This window comes from Sinocyclocheilus grahami, unplaced genomic scaffold (genome assembly GCF_001515645.1).
Source record: "Sinocyclocheilus grahami isolate Dianchi unplaced genomic scaffold, SAMN03320097.WGS_v1.1 scaffold1850.1, whole genome shotgun sequence".
NCBI classification, from domain to species: domain Eukaryota; kingdom Metazoa; phylum Chordata; class Actinopteri; order Cypriniformes; family Cyprinidae; genus Sinocyclocheilus; species Sinocyclocheilus grahami.
The window spans coordinates 81,052-105,945 of NW_015507029.1; the positions used below are offsets into that span (position 1 = coordinate 81,052).

General features: G+C 38.7%; 1 protein-coding gene across 2 annotated transcripts in view; it reads right to left on the bottom strand.

Annotated features, from left to right (window-relative positions):
* LOC107573022 (transcription factor Sp6-like) overlaps window positions 1–1,130 on the bottom strand; it is a 5,389-nt gene extending 4,259 nt beyond the window's left edge. The window contains exon 1 of one of the 2 annotated variants that reach the window (XM_016259456.1): window positions 1,065–1,130. The gene's annotated coding sequence lies outside the window, so the exon portion shown is untranslated. Of the gene's footprint in view, window positions 1–611; window positions 755–1,064 lie in introns of those variants that run through there. The other variant, XM_016259457.1, reaches the window with a different exon arrangement.
* Window positions 1,131–24,894: the final 23,764 nt, after the last annotated feature.

A 24,894-nucleotide genomic window follows, 5' to 3' on the forward strand; every position in this document is an offset into this window, starting at 1 on the left:
CATAAACAGTAAACATGTCCAGACTTGATAGACACATCCGAATTTCAGAAGTACTTCCAACAGAGAGAGATGTGTCAGATATTTTATATTCAGTATGTGTAAATACTGTAGTGTTTGTGTGTTTAGCTATAATTTTGGGACAAAACTGTATCAAGGAGTGACTTAAACTTGACACGACTCCTTCAAATATATAAACTATCAATTCAATTTAATATCAATATTCAGAATTCTATATAATTTTTCAGTTTTCTTATAGAATTTAGTTTGATATCATTATAATGGGCTTCATATAAATCAATAGAAGATTTTGATATGTGTTCAGTGTGTATGTGTGTGTTTATATGTACAGGAAGGCTCAGGATTGCAGCTGTAAAGATCTGTTGACAGCTGTAGTGTGTGTGTGTGTGTGTGTGGAAGTGTGATTTGTGATGAAAACAGGTTTAACTGTCTGCCAGAACTTCTCTGAAAACAGACAAACACATGCAGTCTGGCACAAATCCACAACCTCCCACAATCACACACACACACACACACACACATCTCATAGACTCAATGGTTTTCATACTAAGATAATATTGACTAACCGTACTGAATGTAAGACTCACACAAACCTGCTGACGGCAGAAGATTTGAAGTAGAGCATGATTTGGTCTGTTTCCGAGTCTTTCGAATAGTAAAGAGCTCTTTTAATGTCTTCACAAGATGCTTTTCAACATTTGTGAGGACATTTCTGACTAGAGACATTTCAGGCCTCTCAAGTGTAGCCACATCTGTACACACACACACAGAGTTCAGCATGTGTTTCTGTGAGAATATCTGCTGTCATCAACAGCATTAACATCATATCAGCTCATGATGATTACGGTGAACTCGTGCATCAGCCGTGAACACGCTCTTTATCAAGAGTTTTACTGTTTAATTCTTATCACATTAAGAATGTAGAAAATACTTGAATCTTGAATTGAAATCCAAGCTTGAGTTGGCACACACTCTCACACATAAACACCATTATAATGACATTCATGCAACATAATAATGAAATAACTGATGAGAGAGAGTTTTACCTGCTCAGCGTCTCCTGATGAATGTGACGCCACTCTGAAAGCAGCACGAGTTTATGACAGTGAGAGCCACACCTCTCTCTCTCTCTCTCTCTCTCTCACACACACACACACACACACACACACAGTTCATTCATACACACTTTCATTGATTCAGCGCTGTCCCTGCCGCACACTCACACTCACAGACAGACAGTCAGAGCGGCTGCTTGCATGCGTCTCAACATGTCAGTGCGAGACCTCAAACTACCTGAAAGACAGACAGGAAATCACCCCCCCCCCAAACTAATATTTTCCCACCGCAGAGAGTTTAAGTCTCTTCCTTTAGTATATTTTTATTTTATACTTGATTTTATTGTCTTATTATTTTAGACTTGTACAGTTCAGTATTTATAAAGTTTCATTCACTTTTCATATTCTAGCCTGTCTAGCACCTTAGGCTGCATTTAATTCACAAAAGTTGCTATACATTTACATTATATTTGCATTTAATCATTTAGCAGACGCTTTATCCAAAGCGACTTAGAAATAAGGAGAACAATAGAAGCAATCAGACCAACAAGAGAGAAACAGTATACAAGTGATGTGACAAGTCTCAGTTAGTCTAGCACAGTACACATAGCAAGGTTTTTTTTATTTATTATAAATTAGAAAAAAATGAATAGAATAGAATATGTAAGTGCTAGTATTAATTGGTCAGGTGCTGGCAAAAATTATTTTTTGAAAATGGCTAAAGACTCAGCTGCTCAATTTGAGATCGTCAGGTCGTTCCAGCAGCTGGGAACAGTCCAGGAAAAGGTCCGTGAGAGTAATTTTGTGTCTCTTTGGGATGGCACCACAAGGCGTCGTTCATTTGCATAACGCAAGCTTCTGGAGGGTGCATTAATCTGAACTAGCGAGTTTAGGTATACTGGAGAAGAGCCAGTAGTTGTCTTGTAGGCAAACATCAGTACCTTGAATTTGATGCAAGCAGCTACTGGCAGCCAGTGCAAGCTGATGAAGAGAGGAGTAACGTGAGCTTTCTTCGGCTCATTGAAGACCACTCTTGCTGCTGCATTCTGGATCAGTTGCAGAGGCTTGATAGTACATGCAGGAAGGCCTGCCAAGAGAGCATTACAATAGTCCAGTCTGGAGAGAACAAGAGCTTGGACAATGAGTTGTGTGACCCCTTCCTGATAGGAAGGGTCTAATCTTCCTAATGTTGTATAAAACAAATCTGCAGGACCAGGCCGTTGTAGCAATATGCTCTGTGAAGCTTAACTGATCATCCGTCACAACTCCAAGGTTCCTGGCTGTCCTGGATGGAGTTATGGTTGATGAACCCAGCTGTATAGAAAAGTTGTGATGAAGTGCTTGGTTGGCTGAGACCACGAGCAGTTCTGTCTTAGCAAGGTTGAGTTGAAGGTGATGGTCCTTCATCCAGCTAGAAATGTCTGTCAGACAGGCTGCAATGCAAACAGCTACCGTCGGATCATCTGGTTTAAATGAGAAATAGCGTTTAATGTCATCAGCATATCAGTGATAGGAAAAGCCATGTTTCTGAATGACAGAACCTAATGATGACATGTAGATGGAAAAAAAAGAAGTGGTCCAAGCACTGAGTCTTGAGGAACCCCAGTAGCAAGAATTTGTGACTCACCCCTCCAAGACACCCTGAGGTAAGACTTGAACCACTGGAGTGCGGTTCACGAGATGCCCATCTTCATGAGGGTGGACAGGAGGATCTGGTGGTAAACTGTGTCAAAACTAGCAGACAGATCCAGCAAGATGAGTACTGAGGATTTGGAAGCTGCTCTTGCCAGTCTCAGTTGAGTGGCCGCTTTTGAAGCCAGATTGGTTGTTGTCCAGGAGGTTGTTCTGCTATACAAATAAAATGTGGTTTTATTATTAAAAAAAACATATTAGTAATAATAATAACTTTTATATAAAGTACACACACACACACACACACACACACACGCATATATGTATATATATATATATACAGTATATATGTATATACACATTTACATTTACATTTAATCATTTAGCAGACGATTTTATCCAAAGCAACTTACAAATGAGGCCAATAGAAGCAATCAAACCAACAAAAGAGCAACAATATACATTCTGTGCCTCTTTGGAATGACACTACAATGTGCTGTTCACTTGCAGAACACAAGTTTCTGGAGGGCACATAAGTCTGAAGTAGTGAATTTAGGTAAAGAGGTGCAGAGCCAGTGGTGGCTTTGTAGGCAAACATAAATGCTTTGAATTTTATGCGAGCAGCTACTGACATGCTCTCTTTTTGGCTCGTTAAAGACTAATCTTGCAGCCGCATTCTGGATTAATTGTAGAGGTTTGTTAGAACTGGCTGGAAGACCTGCCAAGAGAGCATTTCTATAGTCCAGCCTGGACATATATATATATGACACATATTGTTGAAAAAGCATCATCTTGATCAGCATGTCATGAATAATTACAGAGCCATTTTTTAAACCTTTTATCTTAAGTCTTTCGAAAAAAGTTGTCTTCTCTCAGATTTCATCTTAAGCGCTTTTGGTATTTTTGATTTTGATTCAGGGAACGACACCATACTAAATCTGTGATGTTGAAGGTTACCAGTGACATTTTAATCACTCTTGACTCTGTTTCTTGCTGTATTTTAATCCTGCTTGATTTAAGTACATCATTTGACACAGTAGACCATGAAGTCCTTTGACAAAGACTCAATCATGTAGCTGGTTTTCAGGGGTCTGTGCTGGAGTGGTTTGCCTCTTACCTCAAGGAGAGAACTTTTTCTGTTAATGTAGGGGAATGCTTCTCATCTGTTCCACAGGGTTCCATTTTGGGTCCTCTTCTTTTTGCATTATATATGCTTCCTCTAGGTCATATTATTCAGACACAACTTATCTTATTTCTATGCCAATGACACTCAGCTTTATCTTCCTGTTAAAGATAACAGCTGTTCTGTGTCCAGTTTGTTTGATTGTCTGCATGACATAAAATGCTGGATGGATATACATTTTTTTACAGTTAAACAATGATAAAATTGAAATCATCTTTGGCCCTTCGGTTCTGACCTCTGTCAATCACATTGGTCCCCTCTCTTCTAATGTACGTGACTGTGTCAAAAATCTTGGTGTTATTTTTGATCCCACTCTGTTTTAATAAACAGATTAGCACTGTCGTGAAAAGCAGTTTCTTTCAGTTAAGATCTATTGCTAGACTCAAGATGATGTTTTCTAAGAAGGACATTGAAACCGTCATTCATGCTTTCATAACTTCAAAGCTGGACTGCTGTAATTCACTTTATCTGGGTTTGCCTAAGTCAGCTTTAGATCGCTTGCAGATGGTTCAAAATGCGGCAGACAGATTACTGACCGTCACTAGATAACGTGAGCACATTACACCTCTGCTCGTCTCTCTTCACTGGCTACCGGTTATGTTCCGTGTTGATCTTAACATTTTGCTCTGTTTTTAAAGCTTTGCATGGACTTGCTCCTCAGTATATTTGTGATCTTCTCACCCTGTATACTGCTTCAAGACTCCTTCGATCATAGTCAATTTCTATTCTCAGTTCCTTGCTCTCGTTTTAAATCTAAAGGCGATCAGGCTTTCTCAGGGGCTGCTCCTAGGCTTTGGAATAGTATTGCTCTCTATATTAGATCTGCTCCTTCTATTTCTATGTTCAAATCCTCTTTGAATACCTATTTTTATTTATGTTTGACTTCTTCCTGAGGGTGTACATTTTCACTCATCCTTCTGGTTGTGTTTTGTATATGGTCTAGTCTTTCATTTAGTTTTAATTCCGTTGTATATTTCCTGTGCAGCACTTTGGTTTCAACATCTGTTGTTTTTAAATGTGGTTTATTAATCAATAAACTAAACTTAAACAAATTAAACAAATGTACACTGATCTGCATTCATTTCCAGCAATAAATCCAAACACTGGATAAGGTCAGTTTGAAAAATATTACAATATATATATTAGAGTTAAAGGTTTTTCCAGAGGGGATTTTGGATTTCTCTTTTTATCACTCCATAAATCAGAAAATGCTGTCAACAGACAGAAAACAAACACATTTTCACCAAGATTTTAGGAATAAAATGTTATATAAATCACTGTGAATGATATATGAACAAACCTTCAGAATCTATATAGGAATAAGTGCTACTGAAGTGGAGAAGATAATCACTGCCTTAAAAGAAATTGGAAATTAAATCTACAAACTTTTTTTGTTTTCTTTCCACTAGAAAAAAACCTTCCTGAAAAGCCAAACCCAAAAATCTCAAAATTGACCAATGCATGAAAAAATTATTTTGAAAGTGTCTTTCCTTCAATCTGACACCCTCAAACATCCATCCATAAGGATTCTCCGTTTTCTTATAGAGTGTGCGTTAGTCTGGCTCCTTACAGTATAATGGACTTGATAAAGAATATGATATGTGTTCATTTCAGTGAAGACACATATAAAAGCAGACGGCTGGACTGGATGAAATCTCAGTGAATCTCAGACGGGGTTCGGTTACTGCAGGTTAAATGAGCGCATAAGGCTAATTTCAGAGATTTTTTGTTTGTGTTGGCTGAAGGGAACTTCCTCCTCCTAAGATCATATTTACACACTGCAGCAGCTACCGAATAACAGATTTCCAGCAGCATGTTTGTCAATGGAAATCCAGGAAATCCTACGGGCCGACAAGATATGTGTAGCAGTCACACACACACACACACACACACACACTCTCTCTCTCTCAGACGAGCCTCCCCCTCTGCGGTGCCGTGTGTTTAGTGTTCAGAGAACCAGCCTTTGATAGTCAAGCACACCTGTATTTTCAGGTAGAGACTTCCTCCCTGCACACGCCCCTCTGCTTTGATTGTTAAAGAGCCCTGGCGCCAACACGCACACTCACACAAACACACGCACACACACACACACACACACACACACACACACACACACACACACGCACGCACACACACACACACACATTCTCACACACTAAACAACTCCTCATATCTAGGTGAGCAGCTTTCCAGGTTCCCACAGACCCACAGATGTGAGTTTCTCTCTCACACTCATACACAAACACAGACAAAGAAAGAGAACATGACACTGATTGTGTGTAGATGTGTATGTATCTATATCATGTTTGTTTAGCGATGTAAAGCTTTACTTTAAGCTGGAAGGCAATAAAGCTCCTTACATCTTGAGACCGACAGAGGAAGGCCAGCAGTGGGACACGATCACCGAAGAATGAATCACACAGCCATAAAACATTTGTGCGAAGAGTTTTTCATTTTCCATTTTAATTTATCATTTAGCAGACAGTTTCATCCAAAGTGACAATAGAAGCAATCAAACCAAAAAAAAGAGCAACAATATATAAGTGTTACAGTGTATATAAAGTGGGTCCTGCAAAAGTGCTCTCTACTCACATACTATTGAATAAATGTTAAAAATGAAAGGTGTTGAACAAATGTACATTAACTGCATATTTTCTTGACAGTTTTGATGTTTTTTTTCTATAATGCTTCTAATGCTCTGGCAATACTATGTCAATAAAACTGCATGAATACAGGAATGACATATACTGTATATATATATATATATATATATATATATATATATATATGTGTGTGTATCTGTCTAGGTACTGAAAGTCAAAGAGAATACAAAGCGTATTTATTTTAAATACAATACATTTCAAATATTGTAAATCAAACATTTATTTTATTTTAAATAAGATAAATCTAATAAAATATATATATATATATATATATATACAGCAGGCATGTAATGTGTAGGGCAGCACTATTAGATTTTAAAAATCTTCAGGAGAACAGACTAAACAGTCAGTGAAAAACGGTGCGAACAGCTTTATTCATCACAATTAGTGTTTTTCAATTCACTTGCTTTTTGTGAATTTATCCAACATTTGAGTTTGAAAGTACACTCTTAAGGTGTTGATTTACCAATGTATAAAACAAAAAGTCACAACCCTAACAAAAGATTTTGGATGGGAAAATGATTCTATAATTTCCTACAATCAGTTCATATGTACTGTAAGTACATTCATGCAACCTGTACACTTTCGTGTTATTAAGGATATGTGTCAGATTTGAGAAATATTTTTTTTTAAATAGAAAGTTTCAGTTTCAAGCATCAAGTTCTCATAGTGTGGGGAAAGAACATGAGCAAGAAATTAGGAAAACACAGCATCTGAAGCGTTCAGCTGGAGCCGTCATGTTTGCGGTGAGATTAAAAGTCAAGTTCTGAAGAACATTTTGAAGAAGCCAGAGGCAGACGCCTGTTAAGCTGTGAAGAAGATACGAACCTAGAAACACGACGAGCTGCTTCATGCTGCCATCTGCTGGAAACACACCTTCATTCTTCTGCAAACGAGGTTTGACACGATCCACCCTGCTGAAAAAAACAATAGAAACCATTACAGAATTTGTAATGGTTTTACTGGTTCTAATGGAAACTGTGATGGTCCCTGTGGGTCTCTACAGGCAATTTGTCGCCTTTTATTAGTGGCTTGTTAAAACCACTAAATACTAATGGAATATGTCCCAAAACACATTTTAAATGGTTTCAATGGTTAATAGTTGATGGTTTGTAATAGTATTTGTAGTGGAAACCAATCAAATGCAATGGTTTATGTAAGGATGGTTTCCCTACGGTGGTTCAGGCTGTAGGATTGCCGAATGACTAAAGAAACGTTATCAGCACGATGGTATAAAACTGTACATTTCTAGTCTATTACCACCCACTGCCACTTATACCAACGACGGAAATAAGCGCAGTTAGAATAGCTAAATATGTGGGAGAGCGTTGCTATTGTGTGACTATTGTATTGCAATAGGTAGCACTTTAATATTAACCTCGAATCAAGACTAGTTAGCACATAATTAATAATTGAAATGGTTTAATTACAATATTTTGTTATGGTTACACTTTAATTGGTTACAAAATAGATGAAGGATGGTAAAACATAAACAATTAATTGTACCCAGCATGTATGTAAAATATTACCTGAGAGAGAGAGAGAGAGAAAGAGGGCAGATCCCTAAGAAGAGAGAGGCAGCAAAGAAAAGAGAGTGCAAAGAAAAGGAGGTAGCAAAGGAAAGAGCAAAGAAAAAGAGGTAGCAAAGGAAAGAGACAGAGCAACAGTTACAGTCCTCTTTTATCCCTTCCTTGACCATGTGACTAAAAACCAAATATGAGACATTCAAACTGACCAATCAGCAGATTACAACTTCACCCACTGGGCAAAAGAGTGTGATAATCAGCAGACCCCCGGTGTATACACATGTTGGCCTACAGGCCTTGATCGATATCCGCACTTCTGTGCCTTCAGGAATGCCAAATCGCCCTTTTGTTACTGAAGATAGGTTTGGGACAGGAAAGCAGAAGTCTTTTATACATTTTGACCTTACATTTCTATTGTTTTTGTTATAACACAAATAATACTTTCATTTTTCACATTAGTTCAGATTGACTGAATGATCATTTGCGATCAATAGTGCATGTAATCTAAACTTCAGTTAATTTGTTCTTTTGACACAATTTAATCTGAACACACACAAATGACCTCACACACCTATAAATCTACAATATTTACAAACGGCAACATGCAATAAAAAATCATGAACATCAAACTAAATGCATTATGAGTCAAAGCCTACCTCCATTTAGTGTTAATTTTGTCAGCCATTTTTAATATAGTCTTAAGCCTGTGTTATACTTTCCGCGTCCGAGAGTCCGCTGGGGTCCGCTATGGTATGCGTGACGTAAAAACCGTCATCGGAGAGTGTGCGCGGAGGCTCCTTCCTTTTTGTGACAGTAGGCTACTGCGCATGCGCAGGCTGTGTGAAGAAGCCCGTTGCTACTCGAACCTGTACAATCCGTCGATAAAACAATATAAAGACAGCCAGATGTGCAATAACTCTGGGCAATTCTTTGTTCACGTGTTTGTTTATTGTTCAAGCCGATCTACTACGCATGTATGGAACACGTCCGCGGAGCGAACCATCGGTGTATGCTTTCGGAAGTATAAATACAAGTAGTCCACATCCGGATTGCTCATGCGGAACGTATAACACAGGCTTTAGTCTTTTAAATTAGTCTTAGTCTTAGTCCTGGTGTCAAATGTACTTTTTAGTTATTATCATGTAACCTTGTCCTGTTTTTGTTTAGTCAAATTTTATTCGAGTAAACGTCTGAACATTTTAGTCAAGTTTTAGTCAATGAAAACTTTTCGTCACATTTTCGTCAGGCTGTATAATAGTCAATAATTAAACTGATAAAAAAATGTTTTGCTCAAAATTATAATAGAAAAGATTGTTTTTATTTGAGAAATTTATTTTTACATTTCAGGTATTACACTTTCACCAATAAGCACAAATCAACATAATGTGGACTCATACACATGGTTTATTTGACCTCATCTAGTGTACTGATTTATTATAAGCTATTTATTATATAAATTAATATTAAAGACTTAGATATGCACTCTCTCTGTCTACATTATGAAAACTGGCAAAAACAAAAAAAACATTTTAACAGTCAAATTCCTAATAGTAATTCCAATAATTCCAAATTACAATAATGTTTCTCTATTTAAACAACAGCGGTTGAGTACAGGAGCATCTCAATAAATTATAATGTCATGGAAAAGTTCATTTATTTCAGTAATTCAACTCAAACTGTGAAACTCGTGTATTAAATAAATTCAATGCACACAGACTGAAGTAGTTTAAGTCTTTGGTTCTTTTAATTGTGATGATTTTGGCTCACATTAAACAAAAACCCACCAATTCACTATCTCAACAAATTAGAATACTTCATAAGACCAATAAAAAAACATTTTTAGTGAATTGTTGGCCTTCTGGAAAGTATGTTCATTTACTGTACATGTACTCAATACTTGGTAGGGGCTCCTTTTGCTTTAATTACTGCCTCAATTCGGCGTGGCATGGAGGTGATCAGTTTGTGGCACTGCTGAGGTGGTATGGAAGCCCAGGTTTCTTTGACAGTGGCCTTCAGCTCATCTACATTTTTTGGTCTCTTGTTTCTCATTTTCCTCTTGACAATACCCCATAGATTCTCTATAGGGTTCAGGTCTGGTGAGTTTGCTGGCCAGTCAAGCACACCAACACCATGGTCATTTAACCAACTTTTGATGCTTTTGGCAGTGTGGGCAGGTGCCAAATCCTGCTGGAAAATGAAATCAGCATCTTCAAAAAGCTGGTCAGCAGAAGGAAGCATGAAGTGCTCCAAAATTTCTTGGTAAACGGGTGCAGTGACGTTGGTTTTCAAAAAACACAATGGACCAACACCAGCAGATGACATTGCACCCCAAATCATCACAGACTGTGGAAACTTAACACTGGACTTCAAGCAACTTGGGCTATGAGCTTCTCCACCCTTCCTCCAGACTCTAGGACCTTGGTTTCCAAATGAAATACAAAACTTGCTCTCATCTGAAAAGAGGACTTTGGACCACTGGGCAACAGTCCAGTTCTTCTTCTCCTTAGCCCAGGTAAGACGCCTCTGACGTTGTCTGTGGTTCAGGAGTGGCTTAACAAGAGGAATACGACAACTGTAGCCAAATTCCTTGACACGTCTGTGTGTGGTGGCTCTTGATGCCTTGACCCCAGCCTCAGTCCATTCCTTGTGAAGTTCACTCAAATTCTTGAATCGATTTTGCTTGACAATCCTCATAAGGCTGCAGTTCTCTCGGTTGGTTGTACATCTTTTTCTTCCACACTTTTTCCTTCCACTCAACTTTCTGTTAACATGCTTGGATACAGCACTCTGTGAACAGCCAGCTTCTTTGGCAATGAATGTTTGTGGCTTACCCTCCTTGTGAAGGGTGTCAATGATCGTCTTCTGGACAACTGTCAGATCAGCAGTCTTCCCCATGATTGTGTAGCCTAGTGAACCAAACTGAGAGACCATTTTGAAGGCTCAGGAAACCTTTGCAGGTGTTTTGAGTTGATTAGCTGATTGGCATGTCACCATATTCTAATTACACGAGTTTCACAATTTGAGTTGAATAACTGAAATAAATGAACTTTTCCACGACATTCTAATTTATTGAGATGCACCTGTAAGTGCATTTATTCAGCAACCACAATCACAAACAAAACAGTCGAGATCTCATGGCAGAACACAGACTTACTGAATGACACTTTCATTTAAGCTGAACATCTCACATGGAGATCGCTAAACTTCAGCTTGTTTGTCAGTGTTTTCAGATCATCATCGGTGCTTCCATAATGAAGAATGAGTGCATACGTATGGTTGCCAGATTGCAAAATATAAGCAAAACACTGGGTGGAAAATGTATCCTTTTTAACAGAGAAGCTCTGATTTGCGGATTTGAACTCTTGATATCTGGCAACCGCACACATGAAAGCTCGCATAGTAGAGGCGTGTAGAGCAGTCCGCAATAATATTTTGTCTCCTTTTTTCAATGAAAAAAATAATAATAATTTGGTATCGTTTTTATTTTTTAAAATACATTTTAGTCTCGTCTTTTATCGTCAATGATATTGCATATTGATATAGTCACAGTTATCGTTTATTGACCTTATTGTCGTCTTGTCATTGCCTCGTCTTAGTCATGGGGAAAAGCTTGTCAATGAACATTTTTCGTCATACTTTTCGTTAACGTCTCTTCTTCGTTACCGGCACTTCTTGCATGTTCCCGAAGTGGGCCGGTACGGCACTTGCACTTCTATTGCAAATTCCAAAAAAGCGTCGATGAGAGTGGACATTTCTGAGGGTGATTTACTGACAGTGCACAAATTAAAGAACACAGACAGATAATTTCCATAATGACCAATGCAATCTAACAAGAAACTAGCATCTGCTTTAAGACATGCTTTTTTAAGGCGTTAAATAATGGCGCAAATACCAGTGAACTGACAAGTGCAAAGCTTCACATTGCGTGATTCATTTAAATACTCTCCTCCCATAAATTTTGCATCTGCAAGGGAAACTCCTACATATGCAATAAGGTCAGGTGCAAAAATAACTGTCCACGCCTTTTCAGCGCTAATTCTTCACTGCGTGTCTTTAGTTAATCCTGACAGTAGTTTTTTAACACCAAAAGACGCCCCCTAGTCTTCAGCGTACCTTCGCAGGTTTTTGAGATCAGTTTGTGATCAGGTCATTTTAAACTGGTAAACCCCTGGAAACATTTCAGTCCAAGGATCCAGGAAGTGAATGCATTCAAAGAGTCAGTTCAAAACACTTTTATTTTGAATCATGAAAATTAAAAAGTAAATTTTTACTAGTGAAAATTATTTTGGGATGGGGAGGAGTACTGGCACTTCTTTTTTTCCACTTTAAAGGAATGTTAAGGATGATATTCTTTAAAGCTGGTTTAAGACAATATGTACTATAAAAAATCACAATGCAGATCATACTGATTTGACTTACATTTAATGAATCCTGGAGAACCGGTTCCATGTGTTAAAGTTCTGAAGTAAAACACCCCCACAGTCCTTTATAGAAATACAGATATGAAAAAAATTTCAGAGCCTCTGTTCAGAGCAGGAACGAGACAGGAACAATCTACTTACAATTATCTACACATGCTTCTGTTATTCAAGGTAAGTCAGTCAATTAATGATTGCAGTTTGTGTTATGGTAACTGTACATTTGTGAATTGCACTGAAACCGAATTTCACTTGGAGAGTGGTGATGGGGTATGGAGAAATAATTATTTAGAATTACATTTGATTGCCATAAAAATTGTACACACATTTTCATATACTTGTTAGAGCTACATTTCTCTTGCATCAGTGTCTCACTTTACTACCGCAGCACACCTGCTCACATTGCCCCACATCATGTCATTACAAATACTTACTACAACTAATAAAAACACGTAAACGGCAATAAGAGCTTTAATAGTTAATGAATTGAAGCCATTAATGAATCCTTTATCTTCAAGTGTTTGACCAGCAGAGGGCGCTCAAATGAATAGTAAACTTCTAGCTGGAAATCCAGTGCAGTTCTACTGAAAGCCTCATTGCTTCAGCATGCTTTGTTTTACCATCTCTATCTCAAGCAGTAATATCTAGAATTATGATATAACGCAAAAGTTTGAACATTTATCACCAACTTCCCCCCTAGAATATGAGAGCAATAATCAGCTCTGCCAGTCACAGTTTGCTAACAGATTTTTGTACTTTAGTTACATGGCTGACTTTAAGCCAACTGGTAAATTACGAGACTGCAGTTTAAAGAAAGAAACCTCAACAGAACCTCTATTACAGTCTATTACAGGACACTGCTTCTCTGAAACAGACCTAACAGTGAATTTAAATGAGCAGCTCTAGTTTTAAGTGTAAAAGACTGTAAAACTGCTACAATAAAAACCTGTTAATCTGTAAAAAACTAAACAAAAAGACAAAGAAAAGCTCAGTCTATCTCAGCCATTGCAAACATTCTATAGCCGTAAACAAATAGAAGGGGAGGATATGCATGCCTACTCCCATGCACTGCCCCAGATTCTGAACTCCATTCAGAAACAATCAGCAAATGCAATGGCAAATGCAAGCATGGCAATTCGAGACCAATTCATTGAGGGCATTAGAGATGCTAGCCTTAGGAGAGACCTTCGGAAGCTGGTTAGAGACAAGCCAGAGTCAACACTTATTGAAGTGCGAGATGAAGCCCTCATGTGGTCCTTAGAAGATCCCAAGCCTTGTGTCCCAAAAGTAGTCATTAAACGAAGTGTTGTGTCTGAGACAGCCGAGGCCCAATGTGCTGCTGTTGCACCTGAAACAAAAACAGTTAGTCTTGAAGAAGTTTTGAAGATTGTAGCAGAACAAGGAAGGGCTATAGGAGAGCTAACCCAAGCTGTGGAGAAACTCACGACACAGTGTATCAAGTCAGAGCCTGTAACCCAAAGCAAACCCAAGGTGCACCCAAGGTTTACAGATGATGGGCACCCAATTTGTTTCCAGTGCAATGGTGTAGGACACATTGCTAAGAGGTGCGTGAGGAGAAACAAACAGGCTGCCACAGAGCAAGCTACTAGCTCTGGACCCCAGGGAAACACCCACCCTCGGTTGCTGTGAGCCAGGCAATGTGAGGGCAGTCCATTGGCTCAACTAGTGTAGATACTAGTCTTGATAGACTACTTGAGCGTGCTCTGGGAAAATGTCCCATTGCTAATCTCAAAATAAATGGGGTGGGTGCCGCTTGTCTGCTGGATACAGGAAGCCAAGTCAGCACTATTTCTGAGAGTTTCTTCAGGGAACACCTGTTTGGTGAGGATAAAGATATCTCTTATCTCGGTTACCTTGAGTAGAAAGTTGAAACCATGGGTATTGTCCTTCCTGAATGCGGTTTCCTCATAGTCAGAGACACACTGAACTCCCCTCTTGTACCAGCACTAATTGGCATGAATATTATCAGCAGATACAGACAAGTAGGAAGTCGTGGCCTAATGGTTAGAGAGTCGGACTCGTAACCCAAAGGTTGTGGGGTTCGAGTCTCATACCGGCAGGGATTGTAGGTGGGGGGAGTGAATGTACAGCGCTCTCTCCCACCTTCAATACCACGACTGAGGTGCCCTTGAGCAAGGCACGGAACCCCCAACTGCTTCCCGGGCACCGCAGCAAAAATGGCTGCCCACTGCTCCGGGTGTGTGTTCACAGTGTGTCTGTGTTCACTGCTGTGTGTGTGCACTTTGGATTGGATGGGACAACTGGTACATGCAGAGTTTGACACCACCCTTGGTGGGAAATTGCAGTCTAATTTTCAACAACTGCACCATGCCAGTAGCCAAGAGAAGAGGTCAGCCATTTGTTTAGCTGGAAAAGACATGGTACAGTTGTTGTACCTGCTTCTTCAGTTGCAACGGTGCTGGTGCTGGTGCACAAAACATATGTCACGTGATGGCTCATTTGACTACCTACTAGAGCCCCTGAATGCACCGTTACCAGGTGGATTGATTGTTTTTCCCTGTCTGGTGGCAGCTTGGAAACCGTTGTTTCCTGTGCAGGTGGTGAATCTTTCCCCAGAGGACATCTGGTTGCGGGCCCGAACCAGGCTTGGGACTGTAACTCACGTTGAGAGTTTGAAATTAAGTGAGACATGTGAGGTTAGGTTCCAGCGTATTTCAGCTGATATTGAGGAAATCACTGTTAACACCAAAAGCGATCAGGTATTGGAGAACAGCTCGAAAGAGGTCCTCAGCAAGCGCGATCAGGTATTGGAGAACAACTCGAAAGAGTTCCTCAGCAAGCTCCTTGCGCAGCAAGCAGAGCTGAGTGATTTGTTAATGCAGTTTTCTGATGTGCTCGCTCTCGAGGATGAAGACCTTGGTTTCACTGATAAGGTGCAACATGAGATCCATGTAACCGATGATATTCCAGTGACACAGCCTTATAGGCATATTCCACCCACTCAGTACAAGGAAGTTAAAGAACATATCAGTAAGCTTCTCAAGAAAGGAGTGATCCAAGAAAGTAACAGTGCTTTTGCTTCACTCATTGTACTAGTGAGGAAAACGGATGGCAGCCTCAGGCTATGCGTTGACTATAGACTGCTCAATTCCAAGCCACAACGAGATGCATTCCCTTTACCTAGAATCGATGAGAGTTTTGACGTGCTTCAGGGAGCAACATTTTTCTCTTCAATTGACCTGGCGAGTTCACGAGCGTGACAGACATAAGACGGCCTTTACAACTCCATTTGGGATTTTTGAGTACTGCCGTATGCCTTTTGGGGTTTGTAATGGGCCATCAACATTTCAAAGTCTTATGCAGACTACAATGGGTGATCTAATTTTCCAAATCATGCTAGTGTATCTGGATGACATACTGGTGTATGTACCCACTTTCCCAGAGCACTTGCAGAGGTTGGAAATAGTCTTTAAGAGGCAAAAGGAAACAGGTCTCAAAGTCAAGCCTGAGAAGTGCCATTTCCTGCAGCAAGAAGTAATCTTCTTAGGTCATCAAGTCTCAGCTCAAGGAATTGCTATGGATCCAGGGAAAATTAAGGAGGTAAGGGAATGGACAGTCCCCAAAACAGTAAAGGAACTGCGCTCATTCTTAGGGTTCTGTAGTTATTATAGAAAGTTCATAGAGGGTTTTTCTAGAATTGCTGGGCCCCTTCATGATTTAGTGAATTTGTGTATTACGCAGTTCAGCCAAGGGAAAAAGGATTTCTGTGCTTTGTGGTCATCTGAGTACCAATCAACATTTGAGCTACTGAAAGAGCCATGAAGGCTTAGGGGCCATATTGCATCAGCAGCAGGGTGGTTGTAAGAGGGTCATTGCATTTGCAAGTAGAAGGCTTTGAAAAGCAGAAAGGAATGACCATTACTATAGCAGCATGAAATTTGAGCTGCTGGCCCTTAAATGGGCAGTCTCAGAAAAGTTTTGTGGTTATCTGCTAGGTTCTAAGTTCGTGTTTATCATAGATAACAACCCTCTGTGCCATCTTAAAACAGCCAAACATGGTGCGGTTGAGCAAAGGTGGGTTGCTCAATTATCTGAGTTTGACTTTGATGTTAAATATCGCCCAGGCCGACATAATACAGCTGCTGATGCCCTCTCTAGGCAGCCTCTAGCAGGGGAGCCTACCATTCCGGACGAGTATGATGACTGTGTTGCCATCTGTAACATAATCAGTAAAGGGACAGTCCTGGAGCCTGACTTAGTAATTGCTAGCGAAAAGTGTTACAGAGTCCGATAGATTCGTGCATTGGAATGTGGTGGAGAGGCAGACAATGACAATCAGGTGACTGCAGAACTGGCAGATTTCCAGAAGAACGATCCTACCTTTCAGATCCCTCTGGGAAAGGAGGAAAAAGCCTTCCCATTGTGGAAGATAAAGCAGATAAAGCAGTGGAAAAGTATCCGTGAACAGGATGGTTTGCTTTATCGTGTTGTGAACGATCAGCATCATGGTGAGTGTCAACAGCTGCTATTACCCGCATGTCTAAAAGTGCCTGTCCTTGAAAGTGTGCATAAAAATATGGGACATCAGGGGATTGAGCACACGATTGGCCTGTTGAGGAAATGTTGTTTCTGGGTCAGCATGTATAATGATGTAGACCAATGGATCAAAAAGTGTCAGAGGTGCATCTTAACAAAGATGCCACAGCCAAGGATACATGCCCCTATGAAGCCATTTCTTGCGTCAAGACCACTTGTAGGGGCAGTTGATTTTACTGTGCTTGAGCCATCATCTGATGGCCGTGAAAATGTATTAATCTTGACAGATATTTTTACCAAATTCACACAGGCATTTCCAACCAGGGATCAGAGAGCTGACACTACCGCCAAAATCTTGTTAGGGGAATGGTTCATGAAATACGGCGTACCTGAAAGATTGCATTCTGAACAGGGAAGAAATTTTGAGAGCGAAGTTGTTGCTGAACTGTGCAAAATGTATGGTGTGAAGAAAACCTGCACTACACCCTACCGGCCTCAGGGTAACGCTCAGTGTGAGCGCTTTAATCGAATGCTCCATGATCTGCTGCGCACACTTCCCCTTGAAAAGAAGAGGCAGTGGCCAGAACACCTAGTGAAGTTGGTTTATGCCTACAATGTCATGCCACATGCGACCACTGGATACTCACTATACTACTTATTGTTTGGAGTCCATCCACACCTTCCAGTTGATGCCCTGCTGGGTCACGAGCAACCTGTAGACAGAAAGCAAGACTGGTTAGTGATTCATCAGGAGAGATTGAGAGAGGCTGACCAACAGGCAAGAAAATATGCCAAGCACAAGGCTGCTGGGAGGTTGGCCCCTTTGAATGACAAGGTCTATTGTCCAATCATTAATGTTGGTCAACAAGTGTATCTGCATCACCGACCTTTGGGTAGGAACAAGATACAGGATTCATGGGGTCCTACTGTATACAAGGTTCTCAATGTGCAAGGTACTACATATACCGTTGAGCCCCTTGAGGGTGGTCCTATAAAGAGATGATGAAACTGACTGCGAACTGACTTGCGACCCTGTGTTACTTCTGCTCCTGAGCCAGAATCCATTGAGAACCATCCTCCTAAAACACAACAAGAGAGAGAAGCAGAGTCTGAGCAAGTTGAAGTTCAGTTTGATCCTGATTTTATTGTTCTAGAAGAAGTCACTCACCCTAGTCTGCAAGAGACACAGCAGATTGGAAGCTCTTTGGTGACGTGAAGTCCGAATTGATTCTAGAGGATACTGAACCGCAGGATTCTGAACCCAAGCAATTGCCTGACACCAGTGCTGCTCTCAGAGTGGAAGAACCCATGCTGAAGAAGCCTGTACCAACCCCTAGAAGAACAAAAAGGGCCAATGCAGGTGTGCACTCAAACCCTTTCAATGAACCGAGGTCCGCATGTAATGCAGTCTCACTCAGTCCAGAAGTCTTTTCACAAGTGTTGATAAGCTTGGGGAGTGTGTTCTTTAGGGAGGCAGTTAAAGAAGTAAAAAATATGTATTAGATCATTGAGGGTAATGACATTTAGCAGGGGAGAATGTAGCCAAGTGAAGAAAATTAACAAAACTTAACGTTGAGCATAAATTGGTGTGGGACCTTTAAGAAACTGTGTTTGCAACACTTGCTTTGCGGCGCTCCAGCATGTAACACATGTGCATGGATTTCAGTGTGAGCAGAGCAACGAACGCAAACTAGTGCTTAATCTCTTGTTTTTGTCAAATAAGCACAACAGAGACATAAGATTTACTTTATTTTATTCATTTTTTTCGTCAGTACTTACCCCCATCGATCGCTGTCCTTCTGAGAAACCACAGAATATATATAGGCCACATATATAAATATATTTACTGTAATTTCTGTTAAGCAAAATGTGTTTACTAGGGCTGTCGTTTTAGCATGTTAATACGGTGGCTGAGAGAACTAAAAAAACACACACATGCAAATAGAAAAAACACCAGAAAAATTAAGAAAACATTGTCAGTTTGACAACACAACCACAGCACAACGAAATACAGAAACACACTGCAAACACTCACAAAACAACCAAATACAGAAATGCGCTGCAAATACTCACCCACCACAATAGAAATGTTTCAAATGGACACTACAAGTGAGGAATCCGGCTGGGACATGCTCATTGTTTAATGTCTACCCGTCAGTTGTATTGTCAATGAACTGAAAGGTAAGTTTTTTAAATCAAATTTAACATCCTGATTATATGATTCCTTAGCTTTTTGTATGATATTACCTTAAATAAGCTGACAAAGTACATGAGTAACTGTGAAATGTTATGTAAGCTGCCTAACTTACTTCCATAACTTGTTTGAGTCCCCTTGAAATATTTCCGTTATGGTCTGTGCTATTTGCAGTGCGTTTCTGTTTTTGGTCGTGTTGTGAGTATTTTCAGTGCGTTTCTGTATTTGGTCGTGTTGTGAGTATTCGTAGTGCGCTTGTGTATCTGGTCGTGTTGTGAGTATTTGCAGTGCGTTTCAGTATTTGGTCGTGTTGTGAGTATTTGCAGTACGTTTCAGTATTTGGTCATGTTGTGAGTATTTGCAGTACATTTCAGTATTTGGTCGTGTTGTGAGTATTTGCAGTACGTTTCAGTATTTGTTCGTGTTGTGAGTATTTGCAGTGCGTTTCAGTATTTGGTCGTGTTGTGAGTATTTGCAGTGCGTTTCAGTATTTGGTCGTGTTGTGGGTATTTGCAGTGCGTTTTAGTATTTGGTCGTGTTGTGAGTATTTTCAGTGCATTTCAGTATTTGGTCGTGTTGTGAGTATTTGCAGTACATTTCAGTATTTGGTCGTGTTGTGGGTATTTGCAGTACGTTTCAGTATTTGTTCGTGTTGTGAGTATTTGCAGTGCGTTTCAGTATTTGGTCGTGTTGTGAGTATTTGCAGCATGTGTTGTCAAACTTATGAAGATGTTTTCTTAATTTGCTGGTGTTTTTTTCTCTTTTAATATGTTTTCTTCAGTTGCAGTGCGTTGAGCTCTCTCATCCACCAAGCATTAATTTAATTAGATACATTTTCTTTAACTTAATTAGTTACAGAAAAATAATATGATTAAAATATTTCACGGCAATTAATGCACCCGCCCCAGACCTCATTTCATTCTGTTGACAAACATACTTCAGGGCAACAACTCACTGCGTGATGTAGCCTATAAAATGCAGTTATATGCCCTTAAAATGTAAGATATTGGGGTAAAAAAAATCCTGTATGATTATTTGCCTCATATATCATATGATAAGCAATATCACATGAGCAGCGAGAGCAATTTCACACAAGTGTTGTTTTTGTCCCGAATAACACAAGTTCAAATGTGATTTTATACAGTTCAGTAAATAAAAAAATAATATTGTGTTATTTTTAGATAGGCTCCAATTTTGTCTGTTTTTACTCAAGTTTGCCAACGAAAATATTACCTATTAAGCCACAGCAGAACTGCTGTTCATCTCTGAGCAACATACAGCAGTGATTCATTTTTGAATGAATCTGGTTTTGAATGAATCGGGTGAACCAGTGATTCAATGGCCCATTCATAAAGAGAGCCATTTACTTCATTCCAACACCTACTGGCAGTTTTAGTTTCTTATTTAAAGTATAATTTGATAAAAAATAAATAAATAAATAAATAAATAAAATAAAGTGACAGTTCACTCAAAAAGAAAAATTCTGCTATTCATTCACCTTCATGTCGTTTCAAATATGTATCAATTACTTTCTTTTACGGAACATAAAAGAAGATAATGAAGAATGTTGGTAACCAAGCTGATTTGGTTACCAGTGACTTTCATTGTATGAGCAAAAAATAATGTTAGATGTTTCTCAAATTATCTTCTTTTATTTTCCATAGTTTATGTTAGGCTGTTGAAAACTAAATGTTTATGTGTAATACATTTTATGTTGAATCAAATAAAATATTTCTTTCTAAAGCTATTTTTGGTTCAATCTGTGTGTGTGTGAAATGAGAAGCAGCTGGATTCACTGGTTGGACCAGTTCTGTTCCTCCAGAGAACAGAACATCACAGTTCAGACGCCATGACATTATTTTATACAATCAAACAAAAGAAGTGATGATGGCAATTACTTTTAGTGTGGCTTCTTTTGTCACTTTACAGCAGGTACTTGAGCACATCACTTAAGATGCTGTGACATATGATTGACTTATAAATAAAGTTACATGTAATGAGACATCCGGAGCACTGTAACGAAACTATATGCCATTTATCTTTACTGTCACATTTGCACAATGTATACAAACGAGTGAGGGAAAAGAGATTCATGATGTTTTGTGAAATTCATGATTAAAACAAGTGACAAAAACTCTAAACCCCGATGCATGATGAAATAGACTGATCTGGACTTGGGACGACTTTGTTACTGGTAACAACATACTGAAACAGAAAATTTTCCAGTAAACAATTATTCAACTGTCCAGATGATCAGTAGAAACTCCTGCAGTAAATCATCCTACTCTGTTAAAACACGCATGACACTCAAACTCAGAGACATTTAGGCTCTGGGCGAAATCCTCAGCAGGACGAACCAGCTCCTGCTTTCAGCTTCACCCTCGGGCACATTTTTAGTGTTGAGCTTGACTGACAACAAGGAATTATCAAAATTCACAGGCTAAAGCGGGCAGGTGCATTGACAGATCATATAACGGCCTGATTGTTGTGTTCCTGTTTCTCTGGATTTCATAACAGAAGCGTTTGTCCAGCCCATAGCATGAGAATAAGAAACAAGATTCAGTCGCTTATAAAAACATCAGAACAACACAATACAGTGACTGTTCAGTCAAACTAAACCCTGCCACATCCTTCTCCTCATCAGTATTTGTGTCTTCTGAACAATATTAAACCTTTGACAAATGAACAATTAAAACTCAGAAAACACTGATCCAATTTAAGCTTTTGAAATGAATGCACAAAGAAGATTTTTCTGCAACAGGAACAGACATCATAAAGGAAACTTGGCATTCAATATTTAGTATTTACGGACCTAATGGATAATTCATATCACACCTGAAACAAATATTTGTATTGTATTGTAAAACCATTTGGAATAAAAATTAAAATCATAAAAAAGCAATTGCCTTAAACCATTTCAGTTCATATATATATATATATATTGAATATAAACATCGAACATGTAACAAAGTAACTATAAACTCTGAACTAAATTAGGAAAAGATCAAACTAAGCTAAATATTATACAGTTAACTAATATTTAGCATTAGCACACATGTGAGCATCGTTTGCACTTCAAATAAAGCAACATCATGCAGCATAAATAACATAATAGGAGAGAAACATAAGAGAAAACCCTTTAAATCCCAAGAGAACAAAAACATTTCATAAGAGTGCGTTTGAACTTTTACTCTCCTTACACAATCAGAAGCAGAGCATGCTGGGAAACCTGCTGTAACTCATTCAGTTTGAGTTCTGCATAAAATAATCAGCTATTGCACTAACATGACTTTTTACTTTGTGCAATAAACTTTCAGTTATACTGGCGTGAAATAAGATTTCACTCTTGGGCTATACAGTCTGGTTTCTCCTCAATTACATCAACAAAACGTCTGTGTGTGTGTGTGTGTGTGAGAGAGAGAGAGAGAGAGAGAGAGAGAGAGAGAGAGAGACAGAGATTGATATGGGGGGATTTCTGTGTTACGGCACAGGTCATGATATCAGCTTTCCTCTTCAGGAAGGTGAAGATGATTCTGGTACAACTTTAAGGCTAAAAATCCTGGAGACTTTGCAAAAATGCAGGGTGTGGATGTGTTTAAATTTTATTTGCTGGATGATTCAGCTCTCAAACAGCTGTTAAAATCACAAAGACCTGAAGATCGACATTCCTGGAGAAACCCAACTAGAAACACACACACACTGCAGTGATGATTTAGAAGGGAATTCCGGGCCGATGACACACATTAGAGGCTATACAAAGATAACTCCTCATGGATTCCATAATTAATATTATGATTATTATTATTTTAAAAACAAACTTTCACTCCAGCATTAAGGTTCAAGGTTCTTTATTTGTCATTTGTATATATTACATGTGATGTGATGTAATGAAATGTTACTTGTTCCACAGTGCAGCAAGAACCAAAAACAAATTAAGATCACACACATAATAATTGTCACGGTCTCTCGGGGTGGAAGGAACGAAGGAGACACTGGAGAAAATGTAAACTAGAATTTAATACAAAGTAAACAAAGGAATACAAAACACGGGAACTTCAGGGATGACATTTAGCAGAAAGAATGACGTTCAACACAGAGTTTAAAAGCACAGACACCAATGGGACACACCTGGGAGCAAATGAACTAATTAATGAAACACAGCTGGACACAAATGATAACCAATGAGGACAGGACACAGGAAGAACCAAATAAGGGCAAACAGGAACTCAACAGGAACATACACGAGACAATAATATATAATAATAAAATATATTAAATCGTTCGGGAAAAAAAAATCTTGAAAATGTTTTGTGGCATAGAGGCTTGTGAAATTATTATAGTAGCAAAAACCTTCATCATAAAATACATTATACATGCAATTAAATACACTCTGAAAAAAAGCAACTCTGTGTTTTCCAGTTTATGAATTCTTTTGAGTAGCAAATATTAAGAAAGGCAATTTTCATGAAACAACATAAAAACCCATGTCAGACCAACAGAAGTCACCCAAATGCAGTCAAACACAGTCTGAACAAAGTATTTCCAGCCTGCTCTCATTGTTTATATGTAGGTACTAGTATGCAACATTACTAGTTTAGTATGTTTGGTACATTGTTTTGATTAATGCTGAAACGTACAGTTTGAAACATCTAAAACAAACATTATTACAGATTTAAAACTAAAGACACATAAAATACTTGCAAATCATTTGAATCATAAATATATTTATGTCAACGCACTTTTATCATTTCATCTATAAATGATTTAGATTTTTAGATCCCTCAACTCTAACGCAAACCATTTTATAGCAGATATAAAAATATATAGAAATCATGATAAACAAAAACAAAATAGAAATGTGCATCATTTTACTAACACTATAGCATTTAAAATATATTTTGAATTGCTAATCACAGTCCTATCTCTAAACCTAACCATAGCCATTTCTCAAAAATATGTAGAGTATAAAGAAAAGCAGGACTACAGTTTTGTGTGAGGAACAGAGCAGCTGTAAGGCATGGGAATTGTTAGTCATTTTAAGGTTTTAAACTGTCTTGTTTAATTTTATGTAAACCTTCGAAACGAGTTGGCAGCAGAAATGACATTTTCACATTAAGTAACCCTTTAACTGTCACATGTATGTTCTGTTTTGTTTCTTTCTGTGTTCCTTTGTTTGACCCAGTTTCTTTTGTTCTGATTTTCCTGCCACTGGTTAGTTTCCATGGTTTCAGATTAGTTCACACCTGTTTGTGTTCTCCCTGATTAGTTCTTCGTGTGTTTAAGCCCTGTGTTCACTTCAGTTCAGTCCTTCATTACTGTTGTTCTATGTGGTTTTGTTCTGTTCAGGCTGTCCTGAGGTTTGTTTAATAAGGTTTGAAAACTGCTGCCACTAAATCCTGTTTCAACTTAATATACAACTGGTTGGTGACAATAATCAAAATGTTAATGCTGTGATTTAAGACAATAGTTATGAGAACAAACAAATCTGAACATACGAAGTTGCCTTGGACTTTAAACCACATATTATTTTTCATAATAGTAATGCACATTATTCAACAAACGAAGAGCTGTTGTCTAAAAATTTCACTCAAAAATGAAAAAAAAAAAAAAAAAAGCACACTGAGAATTTTCTCAAAATACCTTCTTTTGCATTTCATTTTTGGGTGAACTGTCAACATTATTAACAA